Source organism: Scylla paramamosain, chromosome 14 (assembly GCF_035594125.1).
Source record: "Scylla paramamosain isolate STU-SP2022 chromosome 14, ASM3559412v1, whole genome shotgun sequence".
Lineage (NCBI taxonomy): Eukaryota > Metazoa > Arthropoda > Malacostraca > Decapoda > Portunidae > Scylla > Scylla paramamosain.
This window is the reverse complement of record NC_087164.1, coordinates 17,182,423-17,194,922: the sequence shown is the minus strand read 5'-3', so window position 1 is coordinate 17,194,922 and position 12,500 is coordinate 17,182,423.

Genomic DNA, 12,500 nt, shown 5'->3' with positions numbered 1-12,500 from the left:
GGCAGAGAGAAAGAGAGAGAGAGAGAGAGAGGGGGGAAGGGAGGCCGAGGAGAGTAAAGGAGAGGAGAGAAGAGGAGGTAGAGGGAAGGAGGTAATTATCGGAGGAAGATGGAATAGAAAATTGGGTGAGAGACGAAGGCAGGGTAATTGGCAAGAGGTGGAAGACAGGGGAGAGTAATAAACGAAGAGGAAGAGAGGGAGAAGATAAGATGGACGGAGGGAAAAGCAGATAATTGGCTGGAGAAGGGAACATAAGTACGGAGAGAAGGAGGGAAGATGGAAATATTGCACGTGTTATGGGGGAAAAAATCGTGAAATTACAAAGGCAAGAGAGAGAGAGAGAGAGAGAGAGAGAGAGAGAGAGAGAGAGAGAGAGAGAGAGAGAGAGAGAGAGAGAGGGGGATGTGTGTTTATGGAGTCAAATCACTACATATAATCAGCCTGTCTGTTTGTTAGTTAGCTAGTTACGGTGAGTTAGTTTGCTGGGTAATTAATTAGTCTATCTGTTTATTTGTTTGTTTATTTATTTGTTTGTTTTGAGTTCTGACTTTTTGCGTGTGTGTGTGTGTGTGTGTGTGTGTGTGTGTGTGTGTGTGTGTGTGTGTGTGTGTGTGTGTGTGTGTGTGTGAGAGAGAGAGAGAGAGAGAGAGAGAGAGAGAGAGAGAGAGAGAGAGAGAGAGAGAGAGAGAGAGAGAGAGAGAGAGAGAGAGAGAGAGAGAGACAGACACAGACAGAAAAAATAAATAAAACAAAATAAATAAAAATATATTAAACGACAAAACATTAAGCATTTAAACACACACACACACACACACACACACACACACACACACACACACACACACACACACACACAAACTTTCCGCCTCTCCTTTCCACCACCTCCTACTACCACGTACAACTATACCTAACTTTTCTTACCTCACCTTACTTATTCCCTTACTGACTCACTCACTCACCCATCCGTCATCCCTCCATCCCTTTCAGCTGTTGAGGGAATACAGTACCCAACAGGCAGTCAGTTTCTCACGGTGGGAAAAAAAAAACTTTGCATGTACCTTCCATTAGCGTTGCTGGGCAGAGTTGCTGAGGTGAGGGTGGGGTGGAGTGGAAGCGAGTGAGGAGGGGGAGGGGGAGAATAACACCATAAGAGGAGAGACAAGGGAGGTATAGAGGGTGGTGGGTGTGCTTATGGAAGGGAAGTGGTGGGGAGTATGAGGGGGAGGCGCAGGAGGGATAAGGGAAGTGAATAATGATGATAAAGATGCAGGAGGCTGTCACGAAATGCTTTGATTTAGTGGATAATGGCAAAGTGATGATAAGGTGGTTAAAAAGAACAGCGCTTGTGTGCGTGTGTGCGTCTGTGTGCCTGTCTCTCAAAGGCTGAATGTTTCTTTTACTAACACAAGGTTTTTGGTATCTATTGAGGAGTACTGAGTAGCGGTTCTCTCTCTCTCTCTCTCTCTCTCTCTCTCTCTCTCTCTCTCTCTCTCTCTCTCTCTCTCTCTCTCTCTCTCTCTCTCTCTCTCTCAGTAACTAAAGAAAAAACGAAAAAACCTCATTAGTTTCCTGCTGGCCAGACATCCTTGACATCTACAGAAGACTTGAACAATCCAGTAATGAATAACACCTCTTGATTCTCACCTTCCTGCTCTCACGTCATATATTTCATGCTCACGGGAAGCTCTCTGACATTACAACAATCACTGCTACGCTAACACCTTCCACTAATGCTCGCTTATCTCCGCCCACTTCAACAACAAAGCGTCGGCACTCGTACAATAAAATTTCTCGTGTCTTTCCACTTAAATACAAGCTAATTAGATGATATCCATGTAAAGGTTTTCACCAGTGCAAAGAATAACACTCACCATTTTCCTGTTCATCATCCTACATCCTACGTCTCCTGACACGCACTGGAACACCTGCAAAAAATGAAGCTTATCTCCATTTCGTTATTATGGCTTTCAAGCTTTTATAACACATCCAATGTAAGCCAAACTCATGTCTCCACACCACTGCACTAAGGCAATAGGTAGACTAGTAAGGGTATCATGATAACAGTAAACGCAATAAGGGAAATTTCAAGACATTTTTTTTTTTTCAGACACGTTTGTGCTAGAGTGTATGAAATAAATTCGAGGATTACAGAAGAGATTAACCTCCTTTCTTATTTTCTTTTAAATATCAGTCCTTACAAACCAATCTTTTTATGGCTAAATGTTAACAAAATGTTGCGACCTTAGTAATAGAAAAAAATTAATCTTAAACTCAAAAATAAACATCAAACTGTTTAAGGAGGAACGACAGATATCGTGTGTTCATTTTGTAAACAAGAAACACCGTGTAGATAATTCAACGAGACGACTCAAGATAAGCATCTCATCTGAGGAGCGTTTTCACATTCACCTCATCATTATTTTGCTTAGTTCGGTCATCACGCGGTGTCATCAAAAGATAAAAGGCTGGTGCTTGATTCACGATGATCTGTGCAATGATGTTAAGACAAGATTGTATATTTTTTAATGTGTCTTCGAGAGAGAGAGAGAGAGAGAGAGAGAGAGAGAGAGAGAGAGAGAGAGAGAGAGAGAGAGAGAGAGAGAGAGAGAGAGAGAGAGAGAGAGAGAGAGAGAGATCAGGACAGATAACCAGATACAGACAGACAGACAGACAGACAGATACAAACAGGCAGAAAGACAAACATAGACCGACAAAGAAACATGCAGAGATGGAGCGAGACTAAGACAAAGAAACAGGCACAAAAAAAAAAAAACATCTACTAAATATATTTAATTGATCAAAATGTTTCATGAAAATGCTGTGCAGAATATTAATAGTTTCAAAGAAAAGGCAACAAAACAATTGTATAGTACGTCAACTATTCAAATATCAGTTTGGGTAATAAAATGCATCCCAATGAAACTACAAAAGCGAAATGTTAACTCGTGTGTGTGTGTGTGTGTGTGTGTGTGTGTGTGTGTGTGTGTGTGTGTGTGTGTGTGTGTGTGTGTGTGTGTGTGTGTGTGTGTGTGTGTGTGTGTGTGTGTGTGTGTGTGTGTGGGTGTGTGTGTGCGTGCGTGCGTGCATGTGTGCATACGGATGCATGTACCCATGCCTCTAATTTTTTTCTCTCCCTCTAGATAGAACACAAATACACACGCGCAAACGCAAACGCAAACGCGCGCGCGCGCACACACACACACACACACACACACACACACACACACACACACACACACACACACACACACACACACACACACACACCAAACAGACAGACACACACACACACACACACACACACACACACACACACACACACACACACACACACACACACACACACACACACACACACACACACACACACACACACACACACACACACACACACACACACACACACACACACAGAGAGAGAGAGAGAGAGAGAGAGAGAGAGAGAGAGAGAGAGAGAGAGAGAGAGAGAGAGAGAGAGAGAGAGAGAGAGAGAGAGAGAGTCAAAGGGAGAAAAAGACAGAAATACAGATAAAAGCCAGACAGATCAGCAGGAAAACAGACAGGTAGATAAATACAGGTAAAAAAAATGTTTAGGACTTCCAAGCAGGATAGAGATATTCCGGTGAATCTGGTTCCTTCTACAAATATATTTCCCGAGCCTTATTGAACGCACGGGACCGGAATGTGAGGTTTTAATTACGCCGAAACCTCCCAGTTTTGTCAATATTAAATAGTTTTGCGACATACAATTTTCTTTGTGTAAAATGATTACTTTGGTAGCGGTCGGTGCTCGGCTGGGGGAGGTGTGTGTGTGTATGTATGTGTGTGTGTGTATGTATGTATATATGTAGGTGTGTGTGTGTGTGGGGGGGAGGGTGTGTGTGCCCGGAGCAGCCAGCCCACAGTCAGTCTGCCGGGCCAAGGGCGGGGCGTGCGGTGTTCAGATTGTGTTGTGGCGATTACTGTACCCTACTGCAGCAGGGATGTTAGATTACTTGGTGTACCGACATGAGAGCGTTCAGATGAGAGGATAAGTTAAAGAAAAAGACGAGTATTTGTAGTGTGGAGGAAGAGTGTGAGCGGAGTGTGGAGGACAGGTGTGGAGAGATGAGGTGGATAAATTGAGGATAGAAGTGGAGGTGGTGCGGGTGAAGAAAGAACAATAAAGGTGAGAATGAGGTGAGAACAGAGGTGGAGGAAATGTGTGAATAGCGTGGATGACAAAAGCATAAGGATAGTATGGATGACAAAAGTAGAGGAAAGTGTGGATGGATACATTGCAGATAAAGTTACGGGGTATATATAGCTTATCTGGTATCAAGGTGCCTATCTGATCCTCAAAAAAAAAAAAAAAAAAAAAATCCGAATATCTTGTTTCTGTCTGTCTGTAAACACAACCAAGAGCTTGACAACAAACCCATCCCTTTGTTCACGTATACACACACACACACACACACACACACACACACACACACACACACACACACACACACACACACACACGAACGTAGACTCAGAGGCAATAGTCACTTTATATTAAGACGATCAAAGTGAGGCAGTAATGGGCCCCTGATGAGAGACGCTCCCACACTCCCGCCGCCTTTATGTTAATTAGCAGGACCCGCCACGCTGAAATTATTCCAATCTATCACGGGCTCACAATCTCCGGCACACCCTCCGCCCGTGTCCTTTCCCTCCCGTGCCGCCGCATCTGCGCGTGTGCCTTGTGTATTTTAAGGATTCGTGGTATTTTGTCTCCCTTTATTTTTTCCTCCCTCGCTTTTCGTGTGTTTCTCTTGGCGTCATTCTCTTGTGTATCATTTTCTTTCATCATGTACCCCCCATTTTCTCTAGCTCGTACCCACATCTCGTGTTTACCACTTCCCATGCTTGCTCTTGCTTCCTGTATGACTAATCGAATCTTCCCTCCGTGGCGGTGCTCTCACAGTCTTCTCGTCTCCTGCAGGTGCTGGCTGAGGGGCTGGCAGGGGCGGGACAACATGCTCGTGCTGGCCTGTTGGGTCCTCGTTCTCCTCTGCGGGGAAGGTGAGTACCGACTTGTTTCTTTCGTTCATTTTTACAGCAGTGGAGAGCAAAGCCAATGGACAGCAAAGGCAACGAGTAAAGGCAGTGAATACCTGGAGTTGCCGCAGATCAGAGGCGCCCCTGCTCGTCTATAGTGCAGCAGGAGTAGTGGGAAGCCAGTGGGGGCGTTGGTGCAAAGGTGGATTATTACTCTAGTGTAACATGTTCTGATTACGGGGCCGCCCTGAAGTCTGGAATGAGGCGACCAAGCCAGCCAGGACTCGCCCTCTCCTTGCGGCTATTCACTCAGCCTCTCCCTTTTACTCGTATTTTGCAGGTCTGTGATTCTTCTCTCTCTCTCTCTCTCTCTCTCTCTCTCTCTCTCTCTCTCTCTCTCTCTCTCTCTCTCTCTCTCTCTCTCTCTCTCTCTTTGTAGCCCTATAAGATTTTCCTCAAGATTGTGATTAGTTTTGTTCGATCCACATATTTCTAAAATAGCTCAAGGGGAAACAGTACACCTACAGCTCCTGATTTTACCAAGGTACTGCTTATAACTATCAACGAGGCGCCGCCATAACAGGAGAGGAAAAACACACCTGCCACGTGCAGGCACATAGCGGAGACGTGGGATCATCCAGGAAATCTTGTAGTCTTTACTAACGAGGGTCAAAGCAGTGATATTTTCTCTCTGTCTCTCTCTGTGGCATCATTCTCCCTCTCCACCCGCACACCATCCCATCGATGCCAGGCTTCATAATCCTGGGAAGCCAACCTTCAGTAGACATCATAATAATTGCAAAGAAGTCTTATAGCGAAGGAGTACTCTCTCTCTCTCTCTCTCTCTCTCTCTCTCTCTCTCTCTCTCTCTCTCTCTCTCTCTCTCTCTCTCTCTCTCTCTCTCTCTCTCTCTCTCTGTCTCGGCGCTCGCAACTTCCTGGCCGGTAAGACGAGCACTTTGCCTGAAGTGAGAGCCAAGTGCCTTGCCTTGATAATTACCACGCTGTCACGGCAAGACTTTTCCAGTATTTAAAATTTTCGTAGGTTCTACGAAATAATACACGGATGAAGCACAACACAATACAACACCACACTGATCATGTCCTCCAATGCTCTTTTCTTCCATAAAACTTAAAACAACACAGGTATTTCAATATTTGGCGATTAACGAAAGGGTAAGGGTGAAGATAGTGAACAGTTCGCAGCTAAATGAAGCAGCTGCCCTTGTGTGCCTCGTGGAAGGGCGCGCCGGTCTACCTAGGCCTCTGGAGGGGCGGCGGCGGGGCGCTGGGCGTGGCAGGGAGAGAGGAGGTTAGTTGAGAGACTAAACAGAGGGTCGCCTCAGTGTTTGTCGGCTCTGATTCTCCATTCTGTCAGATCTCACGGACAAACAAACAGGCCGCGCCGTAACAAGAGGGGGCAGCGGCGCGCTCAAACACCGGCTGAGGGCTTGAGGAGACATCGAGGTCAGACAGCCACAACGCTTCTCTCCGCCTCTCCTCTTCCTTCTCCCCTTCTCACTTGGCTTTCCTTCTCCTCCTGCTTCTTCAGGCACCAGTTTGCTTGCTTGCCTCACTCAAACTGTTTTTCACATACACCGACTGGTAACATTTCTCCAGGGCGGCAGAGAGTCAAAGCGACACGTACACGGCGTTACTACTGCTGCTGTCTGTCTCTCTTTAGTGTGGAGAGATTCTTCGTCTTGTGTGTGTGTGTGTGTGTGTGTGTGTGTGTGTGTGTGTGTGTGTGTGTGTGTGTGTGTGTGTGTGTGTGTGTTAATGAGTGTGTGTGTGTGTGTGTGTGTGTGTGTGTGTGTGTGTGTGTGTGTGTGTGTGTGTGTGTGTGTGTTAATGAGTGTGCCATTTTTCTCGTTGACTAAGAGACGCGAATTTGTGCGGGAGAGGAGAGGAGGAGGAGGGCGGCGTGATGTGCTTGAGGGCCCTCAGACAACACTTCTTAAATCATGGAGTGCGCCAAGAGCTCTTGAGTGGCTCCGGGGCGACACGAACACCTTCAGGAGTGAATCGCGGTGTCACTTGCAAAGAGCGAGAGCGAGATAGTGAGAGAGAGAGAGAGAGAGAGAGAGAGAGAGAGAGAGAGAGAGAGAGAGAGAGAGAGAGAGAGAGAGAGAGAGAGAGAGAGAGAGAGAGAGAGAGAGAGAGAGAGAGAGAGAGAGAGAGAGAGAGAGAGAGAGAGAGAGTTGAAAGAAAAAATATATATAAAAAAAAACGTACAGGAACGCGCAGTTTTATTTGCTTCTAGTTATCTCGGTCGGCTTCACGATGCGGCAAAGAGAAAACAAGAGACTCAAAAGTGGCGCGAGACGTCATAACCTTGGAGCAGCGAGTCTCTCACCTGTTCTCTGAATCCTCTCTCTTCCTTTGAGCCTCACTCTTTTCTCTCTCTCTCTCCCAGGTAAAGGTTGGGGGAGAAGGTGTTTTATCATTTTTCCTTTTGTGTTTCTCTTTCTCTCTCTCTCTCTCTCTCTCTCTCTCTTGTTTTGCCTTCAACTCCTCCTGTGTTTCCTCTGTTTCTCTGCTCAAGTTCGTCTCTCTCTCTCTCTCTCTCTCTCTCTCTCTCTCTCTCTCTCTCTCTCTCTCTCTCTCTGATTACGTGTTTTTTTAGCCTATTTTCCTTTTCCTCTACTTTTACATCTCAGTTACGTTTTCTTTACATTCTGTCTCTCCTCTGCCAGTGTTCGCTGTCTCTCCCCTTCCTTCTGTCTCGTCTACTGTATGAACCACCGCGTTTTATCGCTTGTCTTTTTTTTTTTTTCCATTGTTTTCCTTCCATTACATGTTTCCTGCTTGATCGTTCTTTTGTCTTGGGTCTCTCTCTCTCTCTCTCTCTCTCTCTCTCTCTCTCTCTCTCTCTCTCTCTCTCTCTCTCTCTCTCTCTCTCTCTCTCTCTCTCTCTCTCTCTCTCATCATACAACCATCCTCTTACCAAAGCTCCTCATCTTCTTTCACGATCTCATGATTCCATACAGAGGAGACTATCTGTTTCTTCTCTCTGCTGCAGCCTCTCACTCATCATTCACTTCATGGAAGCCTGGAGGTGTTGGTGAAAGACAAGTAAAGACACAAAACCTGTGCATCTCATGATTCAAAACTCCAAAACATTCCCACTCTTATGATTTCAAGGTGACTCTGTAGTAATTGTGCTTATGTAAAAACAACACGGACTATTAGAGTAGCAGAATTAGGAAGAGGTGTCACTTTGTTTTAGTAGTGGAGGTAAGAGTAAAAATGCCATCCGGAGCTGAGGCGTGACGCAGTGGGCCATGACTCAACTATCTTCAAGAACTCATGCACTCTCTCAGTGTTCCTTGCTCCTATACGATTCACTCAGTTCGAGAGGAAGGAAAAAATGCCTTGTTCATGCCAGGAGGGAAAGAAAAGTGTTAATTAAAGCAGGTGGGTGACGTGCCGCTTCTCCCGCGGGCTGAGACAAGACTTCAAAGGTCTGCCAGAGCAGGGAAGTAAGGGTTTGGGGTTTAAAGAATCGGTTGATTTTGTTACGCTCCGTCAAGATTCTTTTCGACTGCCGTGGTCCTATTTAAATTTTCCAGTCTAAATCCTCCCCCGAACTTACGGCTCGAAAGCCAATCTTCGGCCGTGCCTGCGTTAGTTGGAGTCCCTCATTACTTATTCCGTTTGTGACGAGGCTTGGGGCTCACGGGGGAGTGAAAAATGTTTCCTTCCTTGCCTCTGTTGCCTCTCCTGTTGAGAGGTGCTCGTCCTCACCCTCCGAGTATTACTGTCTCTCCGCCTTTTAGTACGCGTACTACTACGAGTATTTCTGTTTGTTGCGTTGCTGTCGTGGATAGCGATGACCTGCCGTGGAAATATGAAAAAAAAGTCGTGGTACAGAGAATGAGCGAGTAAAAATACAGAAAAAAAAAAAAAAACTTTGGGTGGGAGCAAGAATGAGTGAGAGCGAGGCATTTCACAAGACCCGGCCCTGACTCACCCTCCTGAACCCACAGCTGGCTCTACCCGAGCTCTGACGTGGCGATGTATTAATGTCAAGGCATGCTAAGAAACGTCATGCTGATTTCAACCCGGCTGAACGAGGAAGTGACGAGAGGACGTGATGAAACGAAGTACAAAAGTATAAGCTGAAGTGCCGTAGACGAAAACAAATGATTTTCATTGGAGAGGGGGCGTCTCGCGGGGCGGCACGGGACGGTGATGCTTTTTTGGAGAGGAAATAAACAGTTTGGGTCCGCCTGCAACCAGCTCGCCTCGCCCTCCTATGGGAGTTCCTCAGTCCCATGAACAGCGGCGCTCACTGTGTTCCTCTCATGCACAACAACACGCCGCCAAAAAGCAGGAATCTCTCTCAGGCTTCACCCTCCGGCATCCACCTTCTGCTTCGGATTTGGTGTGTTAAGTCCGAGCCGCTTTACCGCAGACAGCTCGCCACCGCCGGATACGCGACGCTCAGTTCAATGTCCAGCAGTAGGCGCGGAAAAGGCCACTCGTCGGAAAGATTTAGAGAACTGGCAACGGCATATTTCCTTTATTCCCTTGCATTATGTCATCACTTGATCATAATCTTGACAATACAGGTGACTCAGGGTTGCTCCTCGGCCAGACCTTTCCAACGGGAACTTCCATAGTGAGGAACAAATAAACTAAACGGAAAAATAAAACACTTTCAGGGAATAGATAAAGAGTACTGGCTCTTGGCTTCCGTTTTATATATATATTCTCTTTTTTAACGTGAGAAAGAGGCTAGCCACGCTACACAACATATAAAAAAAAAAAAAACTCGCATAATTGTCGCTTCCCCAAAAAAGTGATATAGAATAGTTCCAAATGGGGAGGCCAATTTAGTTTTTATTTACTCGTTTCAACTCGTTGTCGCCATTTTAGCATATCACAAATACGTAACATGCTCTTGTTTCGCATTTGTTTTACGTCAAAAAACCGCACACATACACACACACACACACACACACACACACACACACACACACACACACATCTTGAAAAAAAAGAAAAAGAAAAACAGCGCTTTTAAAATTCCCAACACCACTCAAATAAGAGCAAAGATAATACAAAAAGCACTACGTAACCTTGAACTACAGAGAAGAAGCAAGGAAAGAACCAAGAACCACCACTACCCAACTCCTCCAGAACTAACCAGCAACCAAGTAAATCCTGAATATTGCAATACACGTCTCTCCTCTCAGTGCTTCTGCTCTCTCCTTTCCTCTCCTGGCAAGGGAGAACCGAACAGGGAAGGTCTAAGGTTACGAAGTAAAGATAGAACATACTAGCTTGAAGGTGCAGGTAGACAGAGCTGGCCGGGAAGAAGGGGGAGCTGCTGCTGTTGTTGTTTATGGAGAAGAGAGGGAAAAAGTCAGACGGTGAGGTATAGAAGAGGGTGATGCAGAGAGAGAGAGAGAGAGAGAGAGAGAGAGAGAGAGAGAGAGAGAGAGAGAGAGAGAGAGAGAGAGAGAGAGAGAGAGAGAGAGAGAGAGAGAGAGAGAGAGAGAGAGAGAGAGAGAGAGAGAGAGAATGAGGGAGCTGATGAGAAGTAAGATTGCAGTGAGGGAAAAAAGAAGGCTGCAAAAAAAAAGAAGGAGGGAATGAGGGACGAGGAGGAGGAGGAGGAGGAGGAGGAGGAGGGAGGAGGAGGAGGAGGAGGAGAGGAGGAGGAGGAGGAGGAGTGTGTGTGTGTGTGCTTGTGTGTGTGTGTGTGTGTGTGTGGAGGCTGGATGTAAGGAAGGATGGTCATGAGGAGTGAGGGTGAAGGAAGTAACCAAGAAAGGAAACAAGGAAGGAAGGGAAACAGGATGATTGGAAGGCTTAGGAAGCGAAGGAATGTTTGAGAGAGAGAGAGAGAGAGAGAGAGAGAGAGAGAGAGAGAGAGAGAGAGAGAGAGAGAGAGAGAGAGAGAGAGAGAGAGAGAGAGAGAGAGAATAGCAGAGAGGGAATGTTAGCGTTACTTGATGGAATGAATGAATGAATGAAAGGAAGGAAGGAAGGAAGGAAGGAAGGAAGTAAGGAAGGACGGAAGAAAAAGGAAAGACTGTGTGGAGGAGGGTAAACGGGGGAGGCTGGATGGGTTAGGGATTGGAGGAATAGTGCTAAGAGGAGGAAAAATTCATGAAGGGCAAGAGAGAGGAGATTGAATGAATGAGAGAAGTAGAGAAGAGAGAGAGAAACAAGGGAGGAAAAGAAAAAGAGAGTGAATAATGGATGGGTGATCTTAGGATTAAAGATTTGTTAAGAAGAAAAATGAAAGAGAAGTATGAGAAAAGAGGATGAATGAATAAATTGAAGGGAGAGATAAAAGGGAAAAATTATGAAAGGAATGGGAACCAGTGATAGCTTAGAACGAGAACGAGTGAGTGAAGCCGTGATGAAGGATGGGAAGAAGGAAGAGAATTAGAGACCAGACGAGAGAGAGAGAGAGAGAGAGAGAGAGAGAGAGAGGAGAGAGAGAGAGAGAGAGAGAGAGAGAGAGAGAGAGAGAAGGAGGACAGGACACAGGACAGGGGTGACAGTTCACGCAGCCACCATCCTAATCACTCCACGCCTCGCCAACAGAAATCAAATAATTGAAAGCTGCGATTTTTTTTCCTCTTCCTTTTATTTTTTTTTTCACGGTGTACCCCAGAGCAGAGGGCAGCGGCGGTGGTGGTGGCGGTGGCAGTAGTAGTGGCAGTGGTGATGGTGCACGGTGCAGGTTATTGTCGCGGCATTATACAGAGCACTCGTCAAAGCATTCATCAGCACTAATGGTCCGAGCACTGGTGGGGGCGTGCTCGCCTGAAAAATCGGCATCCCTTTCCCAATTAGAATGTTTATTAGAGTGTTGAGGCGGAACATGAGACCAATTAGCAAGGTATGGGACGCTGAACATTCTCCTCCCTCACCCTCCGTCCCCTACCCCGTCTCCTCTCTCTCTCTCTCTCTCTACTCTCTCTCTCTCTCTCTCTCTCTCTCTCTCTCTCTCTCTCTCTCTCTCTCTCTCTCTCTTCTCTCTCTCTCTCTCTCTCTCTATCCATTCATTCTTTCACTATAATGATATCCTCCTCCTTTTTTTTTTCCTTCCCTATTCCACCATCACAATCTCCTCCTCCTCCTCCTCCTCCTCCTCCTCCTCTTCCTCCTCTTCCTCCTCATCCCCCTCATCCCCCTCTCCTCCTTTTACTTTAGATTAAATTGTGCAGATGATCACAAACAATCTCGTAACGTTCATCAGTTCTGGTGTTGTTTGTTGTTTCTTTCGCCTTCCCCTGTGCTTGTTGTCGTCCTCGTCCTTGTCGTCATCGTCGTCTTCCTCCTCTTCCTCCTTCTCTTCATTCAACTTCGTCACTTTACTTCCAAATCATTCTCCTCTTTGATACTCTCTCTCTCTCCTCTCTCTCTCTCCTCTCTCTCTCTCTCTTCTCTCTCTCTCTCTCTCAAACAACAAGGGAGCCTTCAGCTTTATTATATTGCGCCTTTTATTTTAGATTA